Genomic DNA, 22,108 nt, shown 5'->3' with positions numbered 1-22,108 from the left:
TTTTACCTATCTGTGCAGTTCTCACACACGCACACACACACACAATTACTAGGAGGTTGTGGTTCACACATGCCCAGAGTGGTGGGCAGCCCTAGCCCGGGGAGAAGTTTTGTGTGTGCGCGCATGTTCAGTATATCTGTTGTACAGGAAAAAACAGAAAACTCCTGCTCAAAAACAAACGCAAACGGTAACAAACCTAGGCCTCGATTTTCCGATTCAGAATTGATTCGCATATGATGATCTGATAATCAATTCATACGTCCAAAGATCGATTAAAAAAAAATTAAAATAATTTTTTACATTTACCCCAGGGAACTTTTACCCCCGCCTCGTCACTGAATTCACGCAGGCGTGCTCGGTCTAACTAACTGTAAAACAACACTGCGTCGGACAGTGACTGTAACGACGATAGTCAAATCGGAAATCTAAAAGGAGAAGGACAGTGTCAGTGACTATTTACAGTTAGTCCATGTCACTGACAGTTTACCCAGTGTTTTTACAGTTTAAAAAAGTTAAAAATGTTCTTGTAACATTGGGTGCAAGGCGATGGACGAGACAGAATCCTTTGCACTTTCCAATTTTTTACGTTTATTACATTTACCGAAGCGCAGACAGCGCACATAAAACACGTTTCTTCCAGCCATCAGTAACTACCAACTACCAGTAACTATTTGCTGATTAATATCGATATAATACTAGTTTTAACATGTTGCTTCTGTACACAGTCAGGAAACAGCTCAAATACATTTTTAATAACACTAAACCGCGAATTGGATCGAATCGGATCGATTAAATCTGATTTAAATCGAAATAAATCGATTCTTAATCTTCAGAATCTGATTGATTCTTGGAATTTGAATCAATACCCAGCCCTAGCCATAACATTTTACAGAGCATTACTCTAATCTTACCACTTTTTTCAGTAACAATATAACTAGTTACTATTTCCAGTCCAGTAAAATTACTTAACTGTGCGTTACTATTTTAATTTTCCTAAGTAAGAAATATTTGCTTTCTTCTTGGCACAGTTAAACATGTGTCTAACCATAGTGCTCGACTCCGCATGCTGAGCGTGAACCTTTGAGAGCGCAAGCGTGTTCACATCATTCTGTGCAGTGTTCTTCGTAACGATATGTGGTAGTGTAAAGAAATACCCCTTAAAAACAGGGGAAGGAACATTTACCTGACAAATTTTTATGTTGCATTATGTTTCAGGTTTGAAAAGTGCTGGAATTTTGGCTAACGTAATTAAAAATGCTTGAAATTGTAATTGTATTTCGTTTCACAATAAATAGCTGTCTGACAACAGTTCGCTCGTATTACATTTACAAATACTTTTACAAATAATACCACGCAGCAACACTAACGTAATGTCAGGAGATACATTTAAATAATGTCAGGAACTACATTGTTACTGTTAAAAATGCACTTCCAATAAAGTGAGTATTGGAAAAACTTATTGAATGTAACTACTAAAATAACTTCTAACATAGTTACTTTTAAAATAAAGTAATATGTAACGTAACCAAGTTACTTTTTAAAGGAGTAATCAGTAATCTGATTACTTTTTCAAGGTAACTAAGCCATCACTGCTGATGACGTACACCACGTGCACGCAGCACTCAGCAGGTTATGCTAGTTTTGGTTTGGCTTGTGACGTATACCAACTGTAAAATAAGTATAGCTGTCCACGATACTGTGACTAAACGAGCTTCGACGAGCGAAAATACGGCAGACAAAATAGTTGACAAAAGGGGAAATACCAATTCTGTGGTGTGGAAGTGGTTCGGCTATCGAAGGTCTGATAATGTGAAATGAAATGTGCCATATTTTGTCAATTGTGATTTTTACACCCCAATCGAAATTTGTCCTCCGCTTTTAACCCATCTGTGCAGTCAGAACACACACACACACACACACACACACACACACACACACGTGATTACTAGGGGGCTGTGGATCACACGTGCCCAGAGCGGTGGGCAGCCCTAGCCCGGCACCCGGGGAGCAGTTGGGGTTAGGTGCCTTGTTCAAGGGCACCTCAGTCATGGCCTGTCTGGGAATCGAACCCACAACCCTCCGGTCACAAGACCAGTTCCCTAACCGCCCGGCCATGACTGCCCCTAATAATCTTCAGGTTTCAGCGTGCTGCAAAATGTGCTAGAGTGGTGCCGAGTAGCAGCAGAACACATCAAATCTATTCAATCATCTGAAGCAGCTCCACTCCACAGAATATTCTGAAAGTCTGAAAATGAGGCACCATAAAAGTTTAAGCCAACCTGTCCCTGAAACATCAGCACGCCCAGCATCACCAGCAGGTGTATCAAACAAAGAAAAATCCACGCAGCAAACACAGATAGCTGTGTTTATGCCATATGACAAACAGTTCAAGCGTCATAAAGACATCACTATAGCTGTAACAAACTTCTTGGCTAAGGACATGATGCCTTTTAGTATGGTGGAAAATGTTGGCTTCAGGAAAATGTCAGTTATGGACCCCAGACAGGAACTCACTGGCCGCCCGGTATTTTTCACATACAGCTATACCTGCACTTTACGGTGAAGTCAGGGAAAGGGTGGAGGATAGGCTCAAGTCAGCATGGTATTTTGCGACCACAGCTGATCTGTGGTCAAGCTGAACCTCTGAACCATACGAGCCTGACAATCCACTTTATTGATAAAGACTGGAAGCTTGTCAGATTGTGCCTTCAGACGGTCTACTTTCCCGAGGATCACACGGGCGAAGTGATTGCTGTCGGACTTGCGGATGCGCTCGCTTCCTGGGGACTCTGCGAGGGCCGCCAGGTCTGCATTACCACAGACAGCGGGACCAATGTCATCAAAGCCACAGAGTTGAACGAATGGACAAGACCAGGGGCAGACTGGCATACATTACTACCGGGGAAATCCCCGGTGGGCCAATGGGTTAGTGGGCCACCGGTGGTTTAACTCAGTCTGTGGAGCAGCCATTGCCGCGCACTGCGGCACCCGGCCTGTAGTCACGCTGCTGTTTAACGGTCCCCATTACCTCTCCCCCACTCCAGTCAGGCGCTCACGCGGCCGCAGACTGAGCCTGTAAACACATGAACGAATTGGACTACGGCCGCGGACTGGGCCAGCTGATGCAGGCTGACGGTATGCAGCAGAGATCAGAAAAAAACCAACTTGTCCCAGAAAATCCGGGCCGCATTATGAAAACATACAGCAGCTGTGTCACTTATTAATACAAGTAGTCACGAACTGGAAAAGCCTTGTCCATACCAATGCCACATTAATTATATCTCTCTGTTTGTATCCCACGAGTAACAAGTCAAGAGAGACGCTAGTTGCACACAGACACTGCTGAGGGTCTAACTCATTATGTGATCCCTCCACGACATGGTTGACACTACTGAAACGTGAAAAAATAAGTCCGCATTGCCGTAAAGATGGAGCAGTCTAAGTTTCCGGCACAGACTCAGCTATTGCCAAGTTATATACAGCTAATATACGTTTGAGGCCCATGTTATTTTGTCTCTGGTATGAGTATATTGTTATGATAAAAAAAAATATTAAAAAACCTAAACGTATCATAGCAGTGCTTGTATGTTTTTGATAGCTATATATCATTTATATTTGTTTATATTATATTTATATTCACACAGTTTTAATTTATAAGATAATATGAGATAATCCTTTATTAATCCCGCAACGGGGAAATTTGGAATGTTACAGTAGTGGAGAGGAAGGTCCAGAGAAAGGTATATATATAAAAAAAAAAAAGTATAAAAGTATAAAAACAAAAAATATGAAAAAAGTTTAAAACAAATCTATGTACAAAAGGTTTACAAAATATATAATGATATTGAAAAATATAATCTGATGAATGGTGAGATATTGCACATTAGCCGTATTGATTGCACATTTATGCCTGCTATATAGTTCTAGCTTGCCATTTGATTTTCATTGAGCATGTGTTATACTGTGCATTTGAAAAATCAAACACGCCGAGTTGTTTCTTCATGTTTTGTACAACTACATAGCATTGCGCTGCATTGTCCTCCATGCCATACCCAGACACTAGTATGCTTCTAGTAGGTGATTTAATAATCCCAATTTATGTGGTTTTATAGGTTATTTATTTCATCGTTAGTCAAGAAATACATATTTTGATAGGCAATATACAGAGCAGTTCTCTCAAATTTAAAAGGTGTTTTATTGACATGGGAACAGATGTTTGCCAAATCAAGTCTAAACTAACAAGAAATGTGCATAAGCAGGAGAATTGCGATTTTACTGTAAGGATAATGCAATGCACAATTTTTGAACCACAAGCTCATGAGTGAGACACCAACACGATGGGGTTCCCGTCAAAATATGGTGAAACAGGTTCTGGAGCAAAAAAGGACCATCACAGAAGTCTTCTCAAAGGACAAGAAGATTAAACGCGGGTTCCCACCTGGCAAGATGTGGACATTTTAGGGTCTATAGATGCAGCTCTGAGCCCACTGCTGGAATTCACTGATGCCTATGTCAGTGTGTCATTCCTAAAACCAGTCATGCATGTCAACACATACATCTTGAAGGAAGCAGAGGATGACAGAGCTCACCCAGACCATAAAGACATGTGATGGGATATCTCAACGAAAAGTATGATGACCCAGCAATGGATGATATGCTTAACATGGCTTGCCTTGTTGACCAAAGATTCAAGCTTCAGTACACTCAGGAGGAGAAGATTGCACACAAAGTCAGAGCAGTGTTGGAGATGCTGACAGCAGAGAGAGCTGTTGTGGTACAGGAAGAAGAGTCCAGTAAAGAAGCCATGGGAGAACCTTCAGCAGTGCCACCAGCCAAGAAAGCAAAGAGGTCTCTGGCTAGCTTAAGTTTATTAAAAGAACTTCCCCAGAGTAAGCAAAATGGCAAAACAGTACTTGTGCATTCAAGCCACAAGCTCCACCTCTGAGAGGGTTTTTAGCACAGATGGCAATATAGTCACAGCTTTGAAGCCAGATAATGTAGACCAGATTTTAATTTTCTTGCCAGAAACCTCTAGGAGCCTCATAGGTTGTCATCAAGCCTCAGACATATCCCTCATCAAGCAAACTGCATTTTTATTGTTGCCAACTATTTCTGTATTCTGCAACTTTTTTGAACACTTTTCATATTCCCCATCTTGGCTGAAGCACTTTTGTTTTAACCTATGTACACAAGAATATGATATTCAGCATGTATTGTAGTTAGAAGATATTCATGTTGACAAAGCCAACGAGTTTGTTTATTTGACAGTGATGTCATGCTTCATGTTCATATATGAAGGCTGAATACAAATAAAAAGGTTGACAATGATTTTTGTACTATTTTTATTTCTAAAGTAAATATATATGTTTTATAGGAGGTTTCAAATACTTTACATTCATATTTCAGTCATTTGTAGGTACAGTTTTCTATGGCTTTTATATTGTTCATATCGGAATTATAATCGCATTGACAGAAATTAATAAATATATCGTGATATAAAAACTTTGCCCATATCGTCCAGCCCTATGTTATTCTATGCCCCCCATATTCAAATTGCGGCCCGCGGGCCACGGCCTTCTATTTCTGGCCCGCGAGCTGTTTTGAAAAGTTTTTTTGGAGTAGATCCCCCATAATACACCAACACTAGTTCTCTCAAGGTGTACATATAGTGTTGTCAAAAATAAATAAATAAATAATCAATATATCGATACTGAACATTCTGAAACGGTACAATACTCGTTTCTACAAGTATCAATTCTTTTTACATAAAATGCATTTTCGTTTGACCCACCCAAGCTGCCGTAATGCACAGAACAGTTTGTAATGCTAAAATGGCAGCTAAAGCAAACGCAGTGTGTTCGCAGCTGGTCTTAATAAGCAAGGAAAGCAGCAGAAGTGCAGTGGAAATACTGTGGATTCGAAGCAGATACAGATGGAAAACCGAAGGACATGAACAAGTCAGTTTGCACGCGGTGCTTTTGGAACATTTCAACGACGGGCGCCAAAGCCTGATTTATACTTGACGCGCTGCAAAAATGACGTAATCGCGGTGGCCTTGCGCGCTGTTGATTTGCGAGGTCGTGCACCTCTCGAATTTTGTAATTGCGTGCACGCCTCGCGGCAGCGCAATTAACAAAGTCATGTTTGCCGGGTTCATACACCTTTACAAGGTGGAATTAAAGCACTTGTACGTCACTTTCATAGTCCATTTCAATATTTCCCAGCAAGTTAAACTTAAATAAGTTAAATATTTATACATATACTCAAAATGATTCGAAATAATTCGCTTTTAAAGTTAACATCTGGCTATCTAGTCAAATATCTAACTGAGCTACTTACCGAAAGAACTGCAAAGAACTTGACCCTAATGGTCTATTACAACAATTTACTGCAGAACAAGACATTGAGGTGTTGTATAGACACTTTTGACGTTTTATAAAATAAACAAAGGTAAAAGGTTTTAATACTGCTGTCGAGAGCTGGCATGAAACCATACTGCTGCTCACAGATCTCTACCTCAACTCTAAGCCTAGCTTCCACTACTCTTTCCCAGATTTTCAGGCTGTGACTGATCAACTTTAATCCCCTGTAATTACTACAGCGCTGAACATTGCCCTTATTCTTGAAAATTGGCACCATTATGCTTCGTCTCCACTCCTCAGGCATCTTCTGACCTTCCAAGATTCTGTTAAATAACCCAGTCAAAAACTCCACTGCTGTCTCTCCCAAACATTTCCATGCCTCCACTGAAATGTCATCCGGTCCAACTGCCTTACCACACTTAATTCTCCGAATTGCAGCCCTTACTTCCTCCTTGCTCACCTGGGGCACTTCCTGATTTACAACCGCTACCTCTTGTAACCTTTTTTCCCTTTCATTCTCTTGATTCATCAGTTCCTCAAAATACTTCTTCCTCCTTCCCAAGACACTCTCCTCACCAGACAGCACATTTCCATCTTTATCCATCATCCTAACCTGCTGCACATCCTGCCCATCACAGTTTCTCTGTCTAGCCAATCTGTACAGATCCTTTTCCCCATCCTTAGTGTCTAACTTTTCATACAGCTTGCTACATGCCTTCTCTTTAGCTTCTGCCACTGCTCTCTTTGCTTTACGACACATCTTGTACTTCTGTCTACTTCAACTCGCTGAAAATACCAATTCTTTTTAGCCAACCGCTTTCCTCTCAAACTTTCCTGAACTACTTCATTCCACCACCATGACTCCTTGTCCATCTTCCTCTGTCACACCAAGTACCTTCCTAGCCACATCCCTCACTGCATTTGAAGTCTCATCCCAGGTATCCAGAACACCACCACCATTACCCAGTACCTGCCTCACCTCATCCCTGAATTTTACACCACAGTCCTTTAACTTCCACCACCTGTTCCACTCTCACTCTTCCTCTTCACCTCCAAAACCATCCTACATATCACCATCCTATGCTGTTTAGCTACACTTTCCCCTGGTAACACCTTACAATCACTAACCTCTTTCAGGTTTCATCTCCTACAGAGGATATATTCGACCTGTGTGCATCTTCCCCCACTCTGGTACGTTACCCTGTGCTCTTCCTTTTTCTTAAAGTAAGTGTTAACTACAGCCATCTTTATCCTTTTAGCAAAATCTACCACAATTTGTCCTTCAGTATTCCTTACATTAACACCATATCTACGCAACACCTCATCACCACTGTTCCCTTCAACATGTCCCATTTAAAACTGCTCCAATAACCACTCTTCTTTAGAAATCTGCAAAACAACTTCATCTAACTCTCCCCAGAATTCTTCTCTCCTCCACATCACAACCTACCTGAGGAGCATAAGTACTGATGACATTCATCATCACCCCATCAATCTCTACCTTTACCTGTCACTCTCTTTACCTCCACTACACTCTTACTTAGGGGTGTGCAATATGATGATATAAAATAAAATTGTGAATGGCGATGACGAGTGGAGAATCGCAGGCGATCTACCAAATTAGAGAAATCGTATAGATCGCCTTTGCCAATCAGCACAATTACTTTTTTTTAATGCTGATTCCCGCCGATGCGGCCGGCGTAGGACTGAACAATCACAGCGAACTGTGTGTCTTCCACGCCTCCATGTTGTGTTTGTAAAAACTAAAAGTGGACAACCATGGATGAAAGCCAAACCGAGGAGCTGGTAACGAAGAAGAAATTTACCTCTGTAATATGGAATTGGTTCGGATTTTCTTCCACTGACCAAGACCAAACTTGAGCGATATGTAAGGTGTGCAAAGAACATGTAAAAACGTCCGATGCCAGTACAACAAATTTATTCAATCACTTGAGACGTAGGCATCCCAAGGAATATGCCGAAAGTGAAACAATGCGGGCAGCGGGGGCAGCCACCTCACAAGCTGCGGCTTCGGTGGTCTATACTTTCGTTATTGACCGTAGCGCGCGACTCCGCACATCTCACGCGAACCCCCGCAAACCGCGGAAGCGTTTATACAGGTACTTAAACTTGCCACGTCACGCCGCGTTCTTTCCAGTGTTGTCCGAAACGATATAAAAGGTACCGTATTTTACGGACTATACGGCGCACCGTATTATAAGGCGCAGTCTGAATTACGGGCTCTATTTCTGTATTTGATACACGTATAAGGCGCACCATACTATAAGGCGCAGGCTCAATTACGGACTCTTTCTGTACGGCACCGTATTATTCTGTACGGCGCCGTATTATAAAGGCACATGCTATAACATACGGTCTACAAGAAAAGTAAAGGACGCGAAACGGTGATTTTTAATTGAAGTTTTTTTAATTGAACTTTACTATTTGACAAAACACATTATTTTTACTCACTCTTCTCCCACAAATCCATCAAAGTCCTCGTCCTCTGTGTCGGAATTAAAAAGCTGCGCAATTTCTCTAACGAGCAGTCCAGGTTCCCGCTCATCATTGTCTGAGTCGGTCTCATCGCCAAGCGGCTGTTTAGCAATGATGCCGGCTTTCGCGAAAGCTCGGACAACAGTTAAATCAGAAATCTTAGCCCAGGCATCCACAATCCATTCACAGACGGTGGCGTAACTCGCCCGCCGCTGCCTCCCAGTTTTAGTAAACGTGTGTTCGCCGTCTATCATCCATTGCTCCCACGCCGCTCGCAACTTTACTTTAAAAGCCCTGTTAACGCCAATGTCCAGCGGTTGGAGTTCTTTAGTTAAACCTCCCGGAATGACGGCAAGCTCCGAATTAATTTTTTTTACATGGCTTTTAATGTTGTCCGTGAGATGAGCGCGCATGGAGTCACAGATCAGCAGGGACGGTGATGTGTGGAAAAAACCACCCGGTCTCTTTGCATACACCTCTCTCAGCCACTCTCCCATTTTCTCCTCATCCATCCAGCCCTTTTGGTTTGCCTTAACTATTATTCCGGCAGGAAACTTTTCTTTCGGCAGCGTCTTCCTCTTGAAAATGACCATAGGCGGTAGTTTCTGTCCATTACCGTGACAGCCAAGAACAATGGTGAACGCTGACCTCTCATGCCCCGTGGTACGTATCGATACCGTGCTGGTCCCCTTTTTCTCCACAGTATGGTTCACGGGAATGTCGAAAGTGAGGGGGACCTCGTCCATGTTGGTGATGTGGCTGGGTTGGATCTTTTTCTCCGTAATCCTTTTATGACAGTATGCACGGAAAACGGCCAGCTGTTCTTCGTAATCTGCTGGCAGTCGCTGTGCCACAGTAGTCCTTGCGCGGATAGAAAGATGTCGCCGTTTCATAAAACGAAAACACCAAGAAGGCCCTCCTTGAAAATCGTCCAGCTTCATGTCTTGTGCTATCGTTGTTGCCTTTAGTCGAATCGTGACTGTCGAGACGCTTCTCCCAGCCGCTCTTTGTTCACATATCCATTGCTCAAGTTTGTCTTCTAACTGTGGCCACCTCGCGTTGTTACCACGAAAACTCTGTCTCGACTTCTTTACTTGACGCAGTTCGTTTTCTTGTTTTCTCCATTTTCGAACCATAGACTCATTTATGCCGAATTGTTTCGCAGCTGCTCTATTCCCGTTTACAACCGCAAAACTGATAGCCTGTAGCTTGAACTGTGCCTCGTATGCGTGTCTCTTCACTGGTGCCATATTCAAGGGTTGTTGAAAAACAAATGTTGTTTTGCAGCATACCTGTAAGCCTAAGTACCGGTACTGTGTATTACGTAGTAATCTCTAATTGGTTTACGTGAGAAACGCGCGTAAACCAATCCGAGAATACTGTCTTCTCTAATTGGTTTACGTGCAAAACGCACGTAAACCAATCCGAGAATACTACAGTACGTTAGTTTTAGCAGTCTCTGATTGGTTTACGTGCGGAACGCACGTAAACCAATCTGAGAATACTACGGTACGTTAGTGTTAGTGTTCTCTGATTGGTTTACGTGCGGTACTCAGTACACGTATAAGGCGCACCGTATTAAAAGGCGCACGTCCGATTTCTGTGGAAATTTTTGGCTTTTAGGTGCGCCTTATAGTCCGGAAAATACGGTAGTATAAAGAAACACCCCTCAAAACAGGGGAAGGAACATATACTACCACATATTGTTTCGGAGACCACTGCAAAGAATGTGACGCGCCAAGTATAAATGCGTCTGCCGTTCGCGCAGGTTAGCGTGAGGTGTGCCGAGTCGCGCACACAATCACTCGCGAAAGTATAAGGTCGCATCTTACAACTGTGGACAAGTGTTGCCCTCCATGTATGAAGACACTAAAGAAATTGTTTAAGAAATTTTGTAGGATAGAGTTTAGTTTGTTAAGGCTCTATTTGTTCTATTATTTTGTACATGACTGTTCCTGCATTTTTTTATTATTTATTTTATGTTGCACATTGCTGTTTTAATAGTGCACATTGCTGCTACCAAAAAAATAAAATCACTAAATAGCAGGTACCCTCTGTGACCATGTTTATTTTTGTTGTTTTCCATTGAGAACAAGATTGTTACATTTATCTTAATTAAATTATTTAAATTTGACCATTAGTGCCTAATGTGGTGTATTACAGATCACTTGTATCACTTCTATCCCCTAATCTATACAATCTAAGCTAACCATGCTAGCCATGAGGAAAACCACACACAGCTTATATTCCAAGATCTTGTGCACAACTGTTTAATCATATTCACAAAGGCAACTGCATCCTTCGCAGCCATGGCCACTCAACTTCTGGATCAGCATTTTATCCAAACAACTCGACAAACTCCAGCCAAAGTAAGCCTTTTGTATGATGTTCAAAAAAATATGCAATAAAAATATCCAAACAGAGTCAATCGTGTGTAGCTTAGCATGTTACAAGGCAGAAGGCTTCAGTTGTCCTACGCATGTACCTCCCAAAGTCAAAAATCATCATGGCAAGTGAAATGTTCTTGTTTTCAGCTCCGAGTGATCTATTGGTAACAGCTGCCAATCACTCCGAAGGCATGAGCTTTTTGAAGTTACTTGATAGCCAGCCCCCCCACTTCTGGTGGCCAAGCCAGGCAGTGGTGTGAAATGCTGTTATTCACAGAAACCAGCACACTATGAAAAAATAGCAACCACGGAATTAGACAATTGTAGCTTTGCAAATCAGCATCAATTACAAAAAACTGCGTAGTGACTGAGGGGTCGAGAATTGTTTTTGACAAAGGAAATTATTAAGTGTTTTATAAGATGTCGTGAGCAAGCAAATAAAAGGTATTCACCAACATTCCATACACTGTTTGAAAGTGTGATACTGATGCTTTGATAGTAAATGAACATATTTAAATGACAATTTAAAAGGGAGTTAAGCTGCACGTATAAAATAAATGGTGTTTTCTCGCAAACAGTTGCATGAAGGTAGCTAAAAATTGGTATGCAGGAAGATGAAGATTACATATTTTATTGAGTATTCTGAATACACAAATACATTTGTAATTTCATTTAGATACTAGAAACCTCCACTAATAACACTATCAAAACAAGTACATCCATCCATTCATTAACATCTGCTAATCTTGGTCACAGGGGGTAGTAGCCCAAGCAAGAAGAACCAGGTTTCCCTTTCCCTGGCTACCTCTTCTGGAGAGATTCTGAGTCATTCCAAAGAGACAATCTATAATCTCCAGCAGAGAGATATAATCTCTCCAGCATGTCCTGGGTTTTTCCCAGGGGCTCTTCCTAGTTGGACATGCCTGGGGTGCCTCTCCAGCGAGGTGCACAGGGGGCATCCGGACCAGATGCCAGAATCACCTCAACTGGCTTCTTTCTACATGAAGGACTAGCAGATCTACTCAAGGTCTTTCCCGGATGACCAAATTCCTCACACTATCTCTAAGGGAGAGCCTGGACACCTTGCAGAGAAAACTCATTTCAGCTGCTTGTATTCATGATCTCGTTCGGTTACTACCCAGAGCTGCTGACCATAGGGGACATCAAAATGCAGATTTACTAGTAGATTGAGAACTTTGCCTTTTGGCTCTGCTCTCTCCCACCACAATGGTCCAGTACAGCGTCCAGAACACTACAGTCACTGCACCGATCTGCCCGTCAACTTCTTGTTCCATCCTTCCCTCACTAGTTAACAAGAACCCGAGAACTCCTCCACTTGAGGCAAGGACTCGTTCCCAATCTATAGAGGGCATTCCACCATCGTTGCCTGTGTTGGGGTTTTCTCCGGTAGATAAGAGGATTGCTTCCCTGCACCTTCAGGTTGAGGAACAAACTCTGTTTGTGCTTATGCAACAAATGGCAGTTCAGAGTCCCTAACATTCTTGGGAGTCGTTAGAAGGGCCCCAAGGTGCCCCTTCTGGGCCACTTGTTCTGCTAGAGGATTTCAATACAAGCATGGACAGTAAGACCTGGAAGTGCATGACGGGGAGCAATGGTCTCTCCAATCTTAACCAGTGAGGTGTTTTGGATTTCTGTTATTGGATTCCTGTTCTAATAATGTCTGTCCATAATGATCACCATGTTTGAGCAGAAAAGTGTGCATAAGTGCACATGGCACTAGGACACCATAGGCAGCATTTTTTGTAGATTTTTTTGTCGTTGGACTTGCATTTTTGTGCCTTGGACACTTCGGTAAAAAGATGAGCTGAGCTGTCAACTGATCACCACCTAGTGGTGAGCTGGATCAGATGGCAGGTGAGGATGCTTGACAGACCTGGCAGTCTCAAAATGTATTTTGAGGGTTTGCTGGAAGAGGAAGCTGCCAAAATTTTCAAATCACTCATTTGGCAGAGCTCTGACTACATCTTGAGGGAGGCCAGAGACATTGACTCCGAGTGGACCATGTTCTGTGCCTCCACTGTCGATGCAGCAGACTGGAGCTGTGGACCTAAAGTTAGTGCCTGTCGTGGTGGCAATAAGCAAGCCAGGCCCAATAAGAATCATTCTTCAGCTTGAAAGGCTCCTGCACCCCACGATAGATGCCCCAGGTAAGGGAGGCTGTCGAGCTGAAGAACGATTCTTATTGGGCCTGGCTTGCTCGTGGCACTCTGGAGGCAGCAGACGGGTGTCGGAGGGCCAAGCAGACTGAGGCTTTGAACTGTTGCAGAGGCTGTATACAGTGAGGCTGGGGAGCTGCTGAACTTGCTTGGGAATGGATGTCAGGCGGAGGAAGGAATACTTTAAGGATCTTCTCAATCCCACCATGCATTCACATGTTCCATAAAGGAAGCAGAACTGGGGAAGTCGGGTAAAAGTCAGCACATCACTCAGTGTGAAGTGCCCAGGGTAGTGAAACGACTTGGCGGCATTGCTCTGGGGGATCACACTCCTAAGCCTTCCTGGTATGGTATATGTAAGGGTATAGCAGAAGAGTCAGTTTGATAGTCGAATCTCAGTTATAAGAGGAACAATGCGGGTATCTGTACTGGTCGTGCAACACTGGAACAGCTTTTGTGGATATGGAGAAAGTAGATCGGATGAGAAATCTTCAAATTGACAAAAAGCCTTGTGATTTAAGAGGTTGATCAGTTACAGGACAAAGCATAGGTTTACACTTAAAACTTTGAAAGAGAGCAACTCAACTGGCAAATGAACCCAGCAACACAGGAGAACAAATAAAACTGCTTTTAAAAATAGCAAGACAACCACCTTGCCCATTTAATCTCGAGAAACTAAATTAACAATAGACCAATGTGCATAACTGAAAGAACTGATTGTTCTCTCCTGGCTTGAACCAGGTTTCAACATAAAATAAAAAATTATCCATTTGAAGAAATAAAAATCATTCAACATAAAATGTCTTATTAAAAAGCTATCGAGCATGACATTTGTGCTAATTTCACAGTAAGGCAACAGTCGAATGACAACACACGCAAAAAAATATTTTTAAAGATTACTGAAGTTAATGCCTCTAGATCTGAAAAAAGATGTTACTGGACACGTGCAACGAAATAGATCTAATTGAATGATGGTGCAGCCAAGCAAACAGTGCCTTTAAACAACACCGTCGAATGGAAAGGCCAAGTCCAAATACGCAGGCTGAGAATATTGCCCTGGTTCACAGAGCCTCCATGCCTGATGATTAAACAGCTGGTTCAGCAGGACAGGAGAACCTCCTCCTCTTTCAAGTTTTTATCCGGCACCGTTTTCGTCAGCATTTTAAAAAATATCAAGGGGAAGCTTCAATAATATTAGGAAATAGGCTTTCGGGTAGGCTATTTAATCCCATGCGTTGAAGCAGATAAAGATGCAATACAAGTACAAAAATGAAGTAATAACCACATTGACTTGACAAGAGACCCAAAAAACTAAAACATGCACAGTATATAGAAAACTACTCAAGGCGTCACCAAACAGGGCCAACATGTCTAATTTTTTTTCTCAATGAAGCATTCTTTAGCTTCCATGAGAAAGATTAAACAAAATTTCTATTAACACAAGAACACCAGAAACAGCACCTTAAATGGGCTTGTGAGGTTGCTAACTGAATCCAAGGTCCATGAGGTCTAATGAGTTTTGGTACCAATTGTCTCTGGCTGATGGTAAGAGACATGAAGCTATAGACCCCAGCCATCAACAAGGCACTGTGCAAACTAGTGATTAGTGACTAGTGATTCCATACTGGTGTGTAGTGTGTTCGTGGCATGAGTTGGATCCTCTGATCCTAAACACTAGTTCCTGCGGAAGAATCTGTAAAGTGTCCTTGGGTTTTGAAGAAGGTGCTGTAGAAATGTAACGACTTATTAAAATCTTCAAACACAGCATGCTTAACACCTCTGGGATTCATAAGGATGCTGACTTGACACATACCACCTATCTAGGTGCAGAATAAATACAACCCTTCATAGCAATATTGCTCCCTAATGGCAGTGGCTTCTTTCAATAGCATAAGGTAGCCTCTCACTATGGAAAAACTAGATAACAATTGTTCCAGAATGGTTCAAAGAGTTTTAGTCTCCAAGTTCCCTGGATCTCAATCCCATCAATTATCTGTGGGATGTGCAGGAAAAACAAATCTGATCAGTCCCCACCTCACAACTTTAGGCATTTAAGGAATTTGCCTCCAACATCTTGGTGTCACATACGACAACACCTTCAGAGGTTTTGTTGAGTTGTTTGATCCCCCACAATCACACAAAAATCTCACCAATTCTCTTGAGAATACCCTGTTATCACCATCAGAAACTGCTTGAAACCTGGGTGTAACTTTGGACAACCAGTTGTAATTCTCAACATGCTTCAAACCTGAACAGATCCTACAGATGTTTCATCCTGCAACATGCAGAGAATGTGACCTTTCCCCTAGAGGAAGCTACCCAGGTGCTTGTGGACTCATCTCAAAGCTGGACTACTTCCTACATGCGAGTATTCATCTATGGGTCATCAGACCTCTACACCTGAGCCAGAATGCAGCAGAATGACAGGTCTTCCATCTCCCTCAGTTCACATGTCACTCCATTGCTGCATTCGAGTGAGAATTTGAGCTTAGGGGGGCAAACAAAAACATGTGAATTTTTTGCATTTTTCTGTTTTTATTTATCGCTGTTTAAGTTTTGAGCCTATGTTTATTTGCAATTCTAGGTATTGGCATAGATTCAAGTATTTTATTAGTTGTTTGGTTCAACGGTATCTTGAATTCTGACCCATCTACATTACCATCTAGGATACATTCTGTGAATGGATGGCAAAGTCCCTCTCCATATGAGCATCTGCTAAATGCCCTAAATGTAAATGTTTTGGCAGCACAAATGGACCTACAAAAATATTAGACAGGTGAATTTGATTGGAGTATGTAGAAAATAGTACAATAATTGTGTTACTGGCTCAGTCCTAATTACAGCCAATTTGAGACTACTCATTAAAATTAGTCTAAATGAATCAGTCAATTCTCATGCATGTTACAAGAATGCTGTTAAGATTAATGTTTTAATTGTCGCACAAGTTATCGGGTTAGTTTTGCAGTGTTCTTGTGTTCTAAGGTGTAGGCTATATGAACGATGAACAATGACAATGATGAACAAGTGTGCAAAAACATACAGAAGTTTAACGTGATACTATTCTCACGCTATAGCCTAATAATTTAAGAATACACATAGAACCATATTAAGGTCCATAAATAATGGTACAAACAAGACCTCATCTGCTCCTGAGAGTAATTTCACAAGCAATAAAGAGAGATGGAAAAGACAGGACAGATAAATAGCCCCAGAAATCCAAGTCCTAACTAATAAACACATCCTTAAAAATACTAATTTCTGGAAATGAACTGCCAAGTGCGGTGAACCATTTGCCACAGTGTACATCACAGCTCATGGATGTTTCTAATTGTGCTTTATCCATGTTGTTTACTATTGTGAGGGACATTTCTGCCTTTCATAATAAAAAAATTATTGTATATACAGTGCAAAATGAATTAAACAAAGCAATAAACATTGATATTAGTAACCTTAGTAAATTTACCATAATGTAAATATGTATGTATAATGTAAATACATACCATGACTAAATCCTTAAAAAGATCTTGAGATATATTACTTGAGATTAGTAATATATTTACGAAACTGTAAAGTCACATTTCTACAATATTAGGAGATACAAGCATGGAATTGATTTTGCATGTTTTTGGTACCTGCTAAAACAGCAGCAAAAGGCAAAGTGCTGCTACAAACATTTTGTTCCTGTAAAATAATGTGAAAAACTAAATTAACTAAAATGCATTTAAGGGAAAAAGATAGTAACCCTAACTCAAATGCCTCCAAATCCTGTACTCCTGTTCAACTAATTGTCTAAGAGAGTGCCTAGCCATTGGTGAAACGTTATCTGAATAGCTGCATCACTGCAAACTTTTTAGTGTCATCTGAATAAAGACTGTCAGGTGATATGGTTCTACCCGTCTATCATGGCATGAAAAAAATCATATTGTATATCCACAGGACGTATGAACAGGTCTATGCAGATGCAAAAATAGACCGTACGAAGAACATACCATGATGATTAGATCCACAGCTCCAGCACCCACTTCACGAATCATCTTAAAACTCTCATCAAGACAGGTGGATGGATATCTGTAGTAAAAAAAACCCGAATAAACGTCCTGTTAAGAATTAAAACCACATGGACCGAGTTAGGAACATTAGTCGGAAAGAAGCAATATCTACCACGGATGTGCTAGATAAATCTAAACTAGAACATTTGCTTAGTTCGTGTTGCTGCATAAATCAACTGGAGATAAAACAGTGGAAGCTTAACCACTACCTCAACTTTACTTTAAATGGCCAAATACCAACGGAGAAAACCCAACCATATGATATAGCAACTGAAATATATACACATTTTTACCAGAATATTAGCGTTTGCAAATCAATAATCTACCACCAGTTACCACTAACCACGATGGAAGTATCTACCTAGACACCCAGCTAGCTGGCTAATGACGAGGAAAAGTTCACAGCCAGCAGCCTTGCTAACCCACCAGCCTGCTAGCCAATTGTCCAATAAACTGATGAGAAGCTAAGCTAACCTCTCCAAGCCTGACCTCTCTAAAACACCATGGTGACACGACCATGGAAACGCTCGTGTGGTTTCACTCATCGGCGGGGTCATCGTTTCATTACCAAGTGTGGCTACAAACACAATCATCATCTTCACCACAGCAATAGCATCACCGATGGTGAAGATGAATTAGCTAGCTGGCTATTGGGGTAGAGGGCTAGCTAGCTAGCCAGGTAGCTTCCACTGCTACACACCAAGTTGACTGCTAGCTATCTAGCTTACGCACAGGAGCAGCTAGCAGTCACGAAACAAAATGGACCACCTTAGGGTTGGGCTTAAAACCAAACCCCAGTAAAACAAAAAACCTGACCTTACCTGAAATCTCACATGTAGGCAGGGTCGTGTGCCGTTAAAACCCTTCCACTATTTGGAGTGCAAGTGTGGTTTTGGCTGCACGTTTGGTCACGGATGGGCTTAATTCATCGTTCAGACAAGCGGTTTTCCGCAAGAACACATTCCTGGTCGGACGTGCCGTCGCTAGCTACTCACCGTCGTCCCTAAACGTGTCTTTATCTCCTCGGAAAACGTGCCCCGGCTCCCTGCAGTCCACCGATGTACGAGCAGAAGGTGTTCAGTTGCTCATCGTTTGCAGCGACGTGTAACGCAACCGACGATATATTTACAGAAACGCTGGCGAATTGCCGTTAGTTTCTTCCACACAGCACATTCTCCAAACAATGTGCACAAACCCGGGATATTTCGTGACACGACCACTTGGACCAATCAGAAGAAAGTAAAAAGCACGAAGTTCCGCCTCCAGTTCTACGGGGCCTCCATTTCAACATCCATTATGCGCAATCAGTGCTGTCTTTGCGCATGTTTTTTCAGGGAAGGAACTGTAAGATGGCTGCTTGGCTGCTGCAGGACGTGGCTGTCTTGGATGACGACGGCAACTACCACCAACTGCTTCTGTGCCTTTGTGCATGTCAGGGAAACTTGTTCCAGGCTGCTCAACTACAACGTAATTTATAGCCAATAATATCCCAACAGTCCTTACGTTGCTCCCTGTTTGTTTAATGGTACTTTAGTAATTCGAGAACTTCATGGTTGTTTGGACCCTACGGTCCAACTTAACAATATATTATTTTTGTGGTGTACATTGACCAAATGTCTGTCTTAGCAAGTGTGCAATGCTAGCATGATGTTAATTATGTACAATTGAAGCAGTCCTACAAGTGTGTTCGACAAGAATCCTTGAAAGTGGTTCAATGACTTCTACCCTAAAGGTAACCGTAGCTGTACCCAGAGATACAGATGTACTGACAGGCAGACTATGTTCTAGTGACTTCCTCTGACTAAAACCCAAGTTGCGACAGGAGAAATATAAGAAAAACTCTTGGCACACTTCTTGGTCTGAGTGCACTTGTCAGGATTTTCAGCGGACAGTGTAATTTAAAGTTTAAAGCATAGCAAATGGGATGATGGCTTAAATAGTGTAGGTTATGGTTGCAGAGGTCATATGCAATGCAGAGTCTTTATCAGTACTTATAAGAAACAAAATATACAGAATGTTCAAGTACCTACCTGGTACCAGTGTAGATGCAAAGGTATTGCTTTAAAACACAGAAGCTTGCTGCTATATTACGGCTAACTACAGCACTTCAAGTCCCATTCTTTTAAGACATTGCCTCTGATCAAGGTAATTACAACAGTCCTCTACATTGAGTTGTAATGTCTTTCATAATAGAACCAACAAACAATGCTTTGGTAGTTCTAGAAGCAATGGTTGTTGTCTGCAAATTACATTAAGCTTATAATCGATGATGCAGCTTTAAACTGTGCACAGATAACACAACAGACCAATGGGTAAGTGATTGTCATAGTTGCTTTCTGTGTCTGAGACTTTGATATATATCCAGAGGCAAAACAACTAAGGTCTTCTGCTACTAATCCTTTTCAGTCATCTCTAGATCAGTTACATTTAGGGTTATGTTTGTCTCCACGACTCAAAATGATTTGTAAGGACATAAGAGCAATTAAATGTAATTGTTGTACTTTGCATTACTTTATCAACTTGGTGAAATCCTCATCGAAAGATTTCAAGATTTCACATTGTCAATGTTACCCCACCGAACCTGTCGGATTCAGAAATGTATTTGTACCGGAGGGTCCTTGGAAGAAAAAACATAGGACCAGTGTGTATTTATATATGTGTGTGTGCATACACATGTATATACTTTTTCAGGTATAGAAAACCAAGTCAAGAAAATAAATGGTAAATTCAGGATACTAATAACAGAACCACACTGGAAAAAAAATGGGCTTTAAGGAGAGATTTAGAACGCATGCAGGTTGTCTCCTGTTTTGATATCATGAGGAAGCTGGTGATACAGGTACAGGACAGAAAAGAAGGATCAATGGAATGGAGTCTAGTCTTTGTAACAGTCAGTATTTCTACCTTGAATGAATGGAGAGGACAAAAGGAATGGGTGATAGGTTTATGAAGAAAAATACTTTGGATGCACTCTGGAAGCACGCTGTAAGCCAGGGATGGTATTAAGTCATGTGATCCTGGGACAAGGTATACGTCAAAAGCTGGTCAGTTGTTTTGTTCGGTTCGTACATTATCAAGGATGCAGGAATCAAAGACCAATAAGGAGGGCACTGCAGTAATCAAAATGTAAGTTCATAAATTCGTGTAAGATATTTACCATAAATTATGTGATAATCTAAGGGAACAACAGGGAACATCAAAGTCTGGCCCAGGAGGGCTGGTGTCCAGCAATGTTTAGCAATTGCTCTGATGAGTTCAGTCAGGTGCAATTTAAGCAGGTCAATCACCAAACCACACTGTAGCACTGAGATGTCAAACCTGGATCCAAGAGGGCCAGAGACTGGTGTGTTCTGGTGATTGACCTGCTTAAATGCTTGAAAAAGGTTGAAACCCTATCAGTTACCAGGATTACTAGCAATGTCTGAGTAGAGCAACAGCTAAATCTTGTTGGTCTCTGGCCCTCCATGTCCAGACTTTGACATCCATGGTCTAGGATGAGGCAAAGGATTTCCTATTTTGTGTGACAGTAATGTAAATCATTAATGTATAGCCAAAAGTTGTGGATGGTATCCTAACTTCTTGGGGCTGAGAATGACTATCGCATTTGGACTTTAGGAACTTCTGTGCCGTGAAGTTCCCTAACCATGCTGGGTTTGATGTTTTGACAGCTCCACACCTGGTAGCTCCAGTGTACAGTGGAGGTCCAAGACCATCTAAAGTTGGGGAGCCAGACTGGGCCCAGTAGGTCTGTTGTTGGGGAGTGTGAGACATAATTGACATAACCCCTTTAAAAGAGTAGCTAGAGGGTCTGAATACTCGCCAAGTTGCCAATGCTGCCGCCATTTTATCGTCATCCACAAAAATGATGTCACACACCATGCCTCATTTGGGGGGAGGGGGGGTCCAAGGATGTTGCCCCCCACCCCCTTGAACAGCCACTGCAATACACCTCTTGTGCAATATTTATAATTATTTACCTGTGATGTTCATACATCATAATACTTTATAGCAAGTAATAGTATGCACTACTGCTACTGTTTATCCCAAACTATATGAGCCAAAGCAACAAAATTTCATTTGAAGGCACAATGTGAAGTGTGATTTCGAATGACAATAAATTTGCTTGCAGGTGGGCAGTCATGGCCTGGTGGTTAGGGAACTGGTCTTGTGACCGGAGGGTCGGGGGTTCGATCCCCAGACCAGAGGCCATGACTGAGGTGCCCCTGAGCAAGGCCCTTAACCCTCAACTTCTCACTTGTATAAAAATGTAAGTCGCTCTGGATAAGGGCGTCTGCCAAATGCCATAAAATGTAAAATGTGATATGTTAAACTGGCTGCAGATCCTGGGTATGAGGCTGCACTTATCACTTCATTAGAAACATGTGTCTTGCACCCATGTTTACTGACTGCATTATAAGGTATCCTTAATGGTACCCTTTACAGACCATTACAGACTGCAACCCATTTAATCCTGTGAAGAATTTGTCTACCCTCTACTCCATTTATCAACCAAGATTTTGACCACTGGTGACGAGACATTTGGCTTGTAGAACATTTACAATATAATTTTGACACTGACATCATAGTGGACACTACACTGTTGCTAAAATTCAACACACATCATTGTTGAGTATCCA

General features: G+C 41.7%; 1 protein-coding gene across 4 annotated transcripts in view; it reads right to left on the bottom strand.

Moving 5' to 3' along the window:
• The window catches only part of znf1035 (zinc finger protein 1035), a 28,321-nt gene extending 9,461 nt beyond the window's left edge, over nucleotides 1-18,860 (bottom strand). The window contains exons 1-2 of one of the 4 annotated variants that reach the window (XM_076970159.1): nucleotides 18,467-18,860; nucleotides 17,412-17,490 (exon numbers count right to left, since the gene is read on the bottom strand). The gene's annotated coding sequence lies outside the window, so the exon portion shown is untranslated. Of the gene's footprint in view, nucleotides 1-17,411; nucleotides 17,491-17,832; nucleotides 17,892-17,945; nucleotides 17,965-18,292; nucleotides 18,444-18,466 lie in introns of those variants that run through there. The other 3 variants (XM_076970160.1, XM_076970162.1, XM_076970161.1) reach the window with 3 other exon arrangements.
• Between the last annotated feature and the right edge of the window lie 3,248 nt (nucleotides 18,861-22,108).

Source organism: Brachyhypopomus gauderio, chromosome 13, assembly GCF_052324685.1.
Source record: "Brachyhypopomus gauderio isolate BG-103 chromosome 13, BGAUD_0.2, whole genome shotgun sequence".
Taxonomy (NCBI): domain Eukaryota; kingdom Metazoa; phylum Chordata; class Actinopteri; order Gymnotiformes; family Hypopomidae; genus Brachyhypopomus; species Brachyhypopomus gauderio.
The sequence above is the reverse complement of the archived record's forward strand: the minus strand, read 5'-3'. Positions and strand labels throughout refer to the sequence as shown.